This window comes from Silene latifolia, chromosome 3 (genome assembly GCF_048544455.1).
Source record: "Silene latifolia isolate original U9 population chromosome 3, ASM4854445v1, whole genome shotgun sequence".
Lineage (NCBI taxonomy): Eukaryota > Viridiplantae > Streptophyta > Magnoliopsida > Caryophyllales > Caryophyllaceae > Silene > Silene latifolia.
Window position 1 is genome coordinate 78108760 of NC_133528.1, and position 7437 is coordinate 78116196.

The 7437-nt window shown below is 36.1% G+C and overlaps 1 long non-coding RNA gene across 1 annotated transcript; it reads right to left on the minus strand.

The window, feature by feature from the left end:
* Positions 1 to 326: 326 nt before the first annotated feature.
* LOC141646144 (uncharacterized) lies at positions 327 to 4024 on the minus strand. The gene is made up of 3 exons (XR_012545379.1): positions 3745 to 4024; positions 749 to 1672; positions 327 to 647 (listed from the first exon to the last, which is right to left on the minus strand). It is a non-coding gene; the product is annotated as an uncharacterized LOC141646144 (long non-coding RNA).
* Between the last annotated feature and the right edge of the window lie 3413 nt (positions 4025 to 7437).

Below are 7437 nucleotides of genomic sequence, written 5' to 3' on the forward strand. Positions count from 1 at the left end.
ATTAAGTAGACATACCAATATCTACTTAAGTCATCAGTAAAAGTAATGAAGTAGTGAAACCCTCCTCTAGCGGTGATGGTTAATGGTCCACACACATCCGTATGTATGAGAGCCAAAACCTCACTAGCTCGTGTCCCTTTTCCCGCAAAAGGTGCACGAGTCATCTTGCCTAAAAGGCAAGACTCGCATGTACCATAAGATTCGAAACCAAATGGTTTGAGCACTTTTGATGAAGCAAGTATCTTAATGCGTCTTTCGTTTATGTGGCCTAAACGACAATGCCAAAGGTAGGATTCATTTGGATCACCCGTTTTGAGCTTTTTAGTTTCCACATGATAAACGTCATTAACATCATTTAAAACATAAATGCCTCCAATTGAAATGGCCTTGCCATAAACCACATCATTTAATGAAAAAGTACAACTATTGTCCTTAATCATAAAACAAAAGCCTTCCACGTCTAACGTGGAAATGGAGATGATGTTCTTGGTTAAAGTTGGTACAAAATGACACTTATTTAAATACAACTCTAGATCACTAGCTAAAGTGAGCACATAGGTCCCCACGGAAACGGCCGCTACTCTATCTCCATTGCCCATGCGGAGATCCACATCACCTTTTGCTAGTGCTCGCACGTCCCTTAAACCCTACAAATGATTACAAAGGTGAGAGCCACATCCGATATCAAGTACTCAAGTGGAAGTGCAAGCATAATTAACGTCTATCACATAGAGAGAGGAAATCATACCAATAGGCGTCACCCGCCCTTCCTTGAGATCCTCCAAGTATTTGGGACAACTCCTCCTATAATGCCCCTTCCCATTACAATGGAAACATTCGGCCTCGGAGAGTTTGACACTTTTTGCCTTGGGATTGCCATTCTCAACGGCCTTCCCCTTTCCCTTGTTATATTTCTTTGACGATTTCTTGAATTGGGACTTTTCCTTCCCTTTTCCTTTCTAAACTCCAAGGGACATGTTCTTTAACTTCATGGTTAAAACATCCCCTTTATCACTCCCACTAGCTTCCATATCCCTCTCCGCTTGGGTGAGGAGTGCATGAATTTCATGATAACTCTTATCCATGCCATTCATGTTGTAGTTCACCCTAAAGTGGGCAAACTTGGTGGGAAGTGAGTGGAGGATACGATCCACCACAAGAGTCTTAGGAATCTTACACCCTAGATGCTCTAGGATGTCGACATATTCGACCATTTTGAGTACATGGGGACCAACCTTTTGGCCCCTCTCAAGCTTATCTTCAAAGAAGCGTGCCGCCGCATCGTATTGACGGACTTTAGATGTTTGTGAAAATATAGTAATCATACGAGTGAATATCTCGTACGCATTTAAAGAAATGCATGATAGCTTGAGCTTTGGGGACATCGACCATATCAACACATTTTTGATATCATTCGACATCCTCACATGGTCATCATAGGTGGTCCGCACCGCCGATAAAGCCCTTGGACCGGGCTCGATGGGAGGAGCATCGGTCAAGTAAATGAGCCCATTGTCGGACAACGCGTCACTTTTGATGTTGGATTCCCATTCAAGAAAGTTACTACCGTCATCTTTTAAGATGCATTTGTCCATTATGGACCTTAGCCTTGAATCTTTGCCTAGTGATGTAGTCGATGGAGTTGAAGAAGTTGCCATTGCGAATTAAAATGCTACAACAAAAAGGAAAAATTAACATCCATTGTTTTAAAAAATTACTTGTGAAAACATGTTTAACAAGTTTTAGCATTTATATAATGATCTCCCACTAAATTATATAAATGATTCCAAGACCCAAATATTAAACAAAAATGAGCATCGCTTGGGCGAAACATCCCATAATTGTGTAAATTCGGTAAGTCACGTTAACTAATTCTACCTCTAGAACTCTTGGTCGACGAATTTCCTTAAATCCATCTACTAGCCCCGGAACACAAGACCGTCTTATATCCCGTTGAGTCCAACCAATTTTGGCGTGTGATAACCGTTTACCACTCTACTTACCCAAGGTAAAAAGAGAACACCCCGCTTGGGCGAGCGTGGCTCTAATGAACAAGAGATTCATAGGTGTTACAAATTGGTAAGGCTAATCTCAATTTTAGTTATGTGAGAGATCTTGTCAATTTAGTCATAAATTCCCTATAAGTGAACTAAGTCGGTGAATGTAAATGACGTGAATTGACAACCGCGAAAATAAAATGCATGTGAATGGCGATTTTGGCATGCGCGAAAATAAAACAAGCAAGCAAGTAAGCATATTAATAATCCTAGTATGGCCACCTAGTTAATAAAAACTAGTCTATTACATTTCGGAAACCAACTCCTTGGCCCCTTGCCTCTTCATTCCAAAAGTGGCTTCTTCTTGTGGGATTTGGAACACCTTCCAAAAATAGACTCTGTCTCGATGTAATCCGTCTTTTGGAAACGCCGATAAGAATAACTATTACAATTGAATTACATAGCTATTCCTATTATACATTAATTAATAAAATAAATAAACTATTAATTAATTACAAACCGACGATACGAGATCGTATTTAATTACAAACAAATCGCTATTCCCATTCATTTCGGGTAATAACGATTAAAATAAACTAGGCCATACTAGGTACAACAAGATAAATACTTTAAATAAATGACAATCATTCATTCAACTTAAATAAATATGCTTAAAATGCTGTAAAATGATGCCAAAATCGCCCTATCTATCAATCGTTGGTATCCATCTCGGTTTTTGTGGATTTAATCGATTTTTAACTTGTAAAAATCAATAATCTACTCTTAAATCTTATTTAATCCAAACTAATTGTCCAAACTGTTTTGTACCTCAAAATTAGTCCTCACTAATTTTATGATGAATAATTAGTTTGATTTTTGTGATATTTTGCTAATTTAATCGGTAAAATCATAATTTTTAAGTAATAAATCTAAAATAATTGAAAAATTACCCAAAAAAATGAAACAAAAATTTTGAGTATTCTGGAACACTCCCAGGAACACCAAAATATCAGAAAATTTACCCCAAAAAACCGGATAAAATTTATGAAGAAAAAGATCGATATTTATTGGTTTTTAACCACTAAAACCAATAAACATCAAAACAAGGTGAAATCACATTTTAAATTTCACTTTTAGCTTTTAAATAATATTTTTTAAATGTACATAAATTTATCAAGGGCAGGAACAATCGTTTCAAAATTATGATAAATTTATTTCACTTTTATCGACTTTTATCTCATAAAATCAATAAACATGCAAAACTTCAAACCAACCTTCAAAATTTTGCATACAATCTGTAGAAAACATGCATGAAACACCATAAAAATTTCATGACCCGAATCAACGTTTAACTATTTTTAGTCAATTTTTAACTAAAATACAGCATTTTGACTCGGTTTTCAACAAAAAATCATTAAAAATAGAAAAATAACTTCATAAATCACCGAAATATACCACAAATCTTTTGAGATCAGTAGGTATGCATGCCCCAAAAATTTCGTGCTAAAACCTCTTCTAACACAATTTTTGAGTTTTTATAAATTATCTCATAATTTATTAATATGCTTAAAATCAACATGCAAATTACAAGCCTAAGCTCTGAAACCACTTGAAAGATCATAGATCCTAATTAGAATCTCTAATTAATAACAAATTATCTCATAATATGTTCATTTAGTGATCTATGTAACATGCATGCAAATATAAAAGCATAAAAATAAAGATTAAGGAAAAACAATTTCCTTACATTGATTTTTATGGTAATAAGGGCACAAACTAGATCACCTATCTAGTTTGTTCTTGAGCTCAAAGAAATGGATGATCCTCCTTGAAAAACCTTCAAAAAGAAAGCCTCCTTCGAGTTGCACCCAAGAACTACACCCACAAATAATCTTACAAGTATTAACTAGATACTTGTAAAATTAACCCTTGATAATATTTGTAATATTACTAACACTCTTAGTAATAATCTTTTGATTACTAACTTCTTAGTAAATGATGTATAATAATTTTACAGAGATAAGCAATTTTTGTTCACATGCAAAATGAAGTAGTGAAGTAGTGTGCAAAAATGAACAACAAATTGGAGTATATAGGAGGAAGTGGCGGGTGGAGTAGTGAGTAGTGGAGTGTTGAAATTATCTTATATTTGTCAATCTTACATCACATGTAAAATATAATTATAAGATAACTTGTGGAAGTATCACAAGTAAAGTGAAATGATTGTGTTTATAATCATCCACTATACTCCATTTACACGGTCCAATGACCCATTTACGGGTCCATTTTGGTTCTTATATTTGTCGCACAAATACGTGTAAATTTTATTTATACATCGTATTATGTTTAAATGCTTCCAATTAATTTCGTCCAAACCACTCCGTAAATATACGTGTACCGCTACACATATTATTTATGTACTAATATTAATCACATTAATCAATTAGTACAATTTTAGTGAATTAATAATTAATTAACTAAAACCCGTCTCCTAAAACTTATTATTCAATTATCGCATAATTAAATAATAACTGCCGTGCCTCGAGTTCGCAACTCGATATCTCTCTAAAATAGTCAACTGACTTTTTAGTCTATAAATCAAGGGACTAAATAAATTGTATCTCATACAATTAATTAGTTATCAATTGGGGTTCGTTCCTATAGGTGTGACCGAAAGGGGGTCAGTTGATCATCGCCGTCTCACGACAATAACGTCAAACTCTAGTCAGCCAACCGTTATCGATTTACGTTAATCAACTGACGAGGATCAAATAATTAAATATTTGATGATATTCCTTTAATGAGATTTATTATGTAAACGCACTATTGTGGAGGACACTAACTCCAACACCAATGACTTTATCACAAGTGATGTGATAACAGTGGGGGCATCTTTCAAGTTAAAGAGCCCAAGTCTAGTAAGAAGACTAGACATATACTTAGAGATAAATTCAAGTTATTAGAAATAACATTCAATGGAAGGAAATAGCAATTCATAAATTTGGAATGTTTGGATATATGGTATATCCACTTGTCAAGCTTTTATTGCATTTTAGCTAGTGTAAAAGATACACTATAGATTATGAGATATGAAGTAGTAATAGTGTATTGACTATTCATATATGATAATCACATTACTTTGTTAAATCCAAATGGGTTGTAGAGACAAATTGAACCCCATTAAAGTGAACTGGATTGACATAGTACTCGCCCCTAGTCACTTAGAAGAGGTGACGTCTCAAAGTGACTAGAGTGTGATGCGATTGATGGCAAGTTCAAGTGCCATAGAGTCATCTGGGATGACTAGTCGATCACATAGGCAGACTGTATGGGACACTCTGTTGGGCAGTGACCGCTTATAGAGTTCTGGTAATTCATAAAGCCTGGTCGTGGATAGAGCTGCTATAGTATTCTTATGAGTCAATTCTTTTGACTAGAGACTATTCGCCCAAGTTGGCACAAATTTCTGATTGGCTTTGATTTATGCTCTACGACTGTCGTAACAGAGGTCAAATGAGTATATTTTGGGTTATGATGAACTGTGGCTAAACAAAGGGAATAGTGCGATAGGAATTGTCCACCCCCTTATCAGGGTTGTTTGAAATCTCAAGGCCACTCGAGGAGTAATGAACTGGAAATGCGTGGCCACGCTCGGAAAGTATCTATGGTAGATAAGTCCGGTTAGACAGTTACACTCCAGATCGAGAAAACCACTCAAGATATGATCAAGTGCAAGTACGACCTGCGAGACACCTTGTATTGAGTGGGAGATTGTAATAGGACAAGAGAATTGGTGACGCACACTTGTCTCGGACAAGTGGGAGATTGTTGGAATATGTGTCCTCAACAATAGTGCGATCACATGATTTAATATCACATTTAAATCTCATGTTAAGAATACGTAAGAGATGATTCATTTATATAGTGAACTGATCTTCATTAATCGGTAATGATTGGCTAAATAGAGTTTGACATTACTGTCGTTTGACGGTGGTGATCAGTTGATCCCTTAAGGTCACACCTAAAAGACAATTCCCTTAATAAACAAAGTGATTAATTGTATGACGATACAAGTTAATCAATTCCTTAAAATTGAACAATTCATTTGTGAGAGAGAATACTTATATCTTATTGTAATGGGATTAAATAAGATTTATTTTAGTAATTGAAATATTTTATTACTAAAATAGTTTATTGTTTGTGAAACAATTGAGATAAGAATGAATGGTTAGTTATAATTACAAGATGTTGTGAATTATAATTATATGACACATTTTATTTATGTGCTCATGTATCACTAGTAAATTTATTGTATGTAATTTAATTAATTTATAAAATGATATTTATTTGATAAATATGCATTAAATTAAATAATAACATGTAACATAGTACATGTGTAACACCCCACGGTAATTGAAGAGGTCCATTGATAGGCTTAAATGACTAGTGCTTAAAGGGATTGAAAGTACTACTCATATAAACAAAGTGCACTTTTTTTTATGGTCATCCATGCGAAAGAACTCCAAAGTTAAGCGTGCTTGGCTGGGAGTAGTCTTAGGATTGGTGACCTCCTGGGAAGGTTCCCGGGATGCGCATGAGTGAGGACAAAATGCGCTATAATGAACCCGTGTTGATCTGTGGGCCATGTACACATCCTGGTGAGCTATCATAAGTAACCGCTCCCGACCCGGTTTGGGCCGGGGTGTTTCAAGTGGTATCAGAGCAACCCTACGACCGTATGGTGATGGGAGGCAGTTGTTATATGCTCCTGGAGGCAGTTGTTATACGCTCCATTGTGATCACCCACCTAGCGGGGGAGGATTCTGGGTTAGCGGTTATGCTCCCATACGCAACGAGGACGTTGCGTTCTTCAAGTGGGGGTGATTGGAACACCCCACGGTAATTGAAGAGGTCCATTGATAGGCTTAAATGACTAGTGCTTAAAGGGATTGAAAGTACTACTCATATAAACAAAGTGCACTTTCTTTTATGGCCATCCATGCGAAAGAACTCCAAAGTTAAGCGCGCTTGGCTGGGAGTAGTCTTAGGATGGGTGACCTCCTGGGAAGGTTCCCGGGATGCGCATGAGTGAGGACAAAATGCGCTATCAAGGACCCGTGTTGATATGTGGGCCATGTACACATCCTGGTGAGCTATCATAAGTAACCGCTCCCGACCCGGTTTGGGCAGGGGTGTTACAACATGTGACATATTGTGTGACAAATGACAAATTGACAAAATAAAATGGTAGTCCATTTTATGTGTATTGGACCGAAATGGAGGGAGTTATGGTGGTGTATGGTTGATTTATTTTATGAGATAAAATAAGAAGTAATCATGCCACTACGCCAAATCTAGCAATCAATAAGGAGCGTATCACAACGGTTTAATGCATTTAATAACGAAACTTAGATTACCGTTTTCAAAATATTGACGGAAA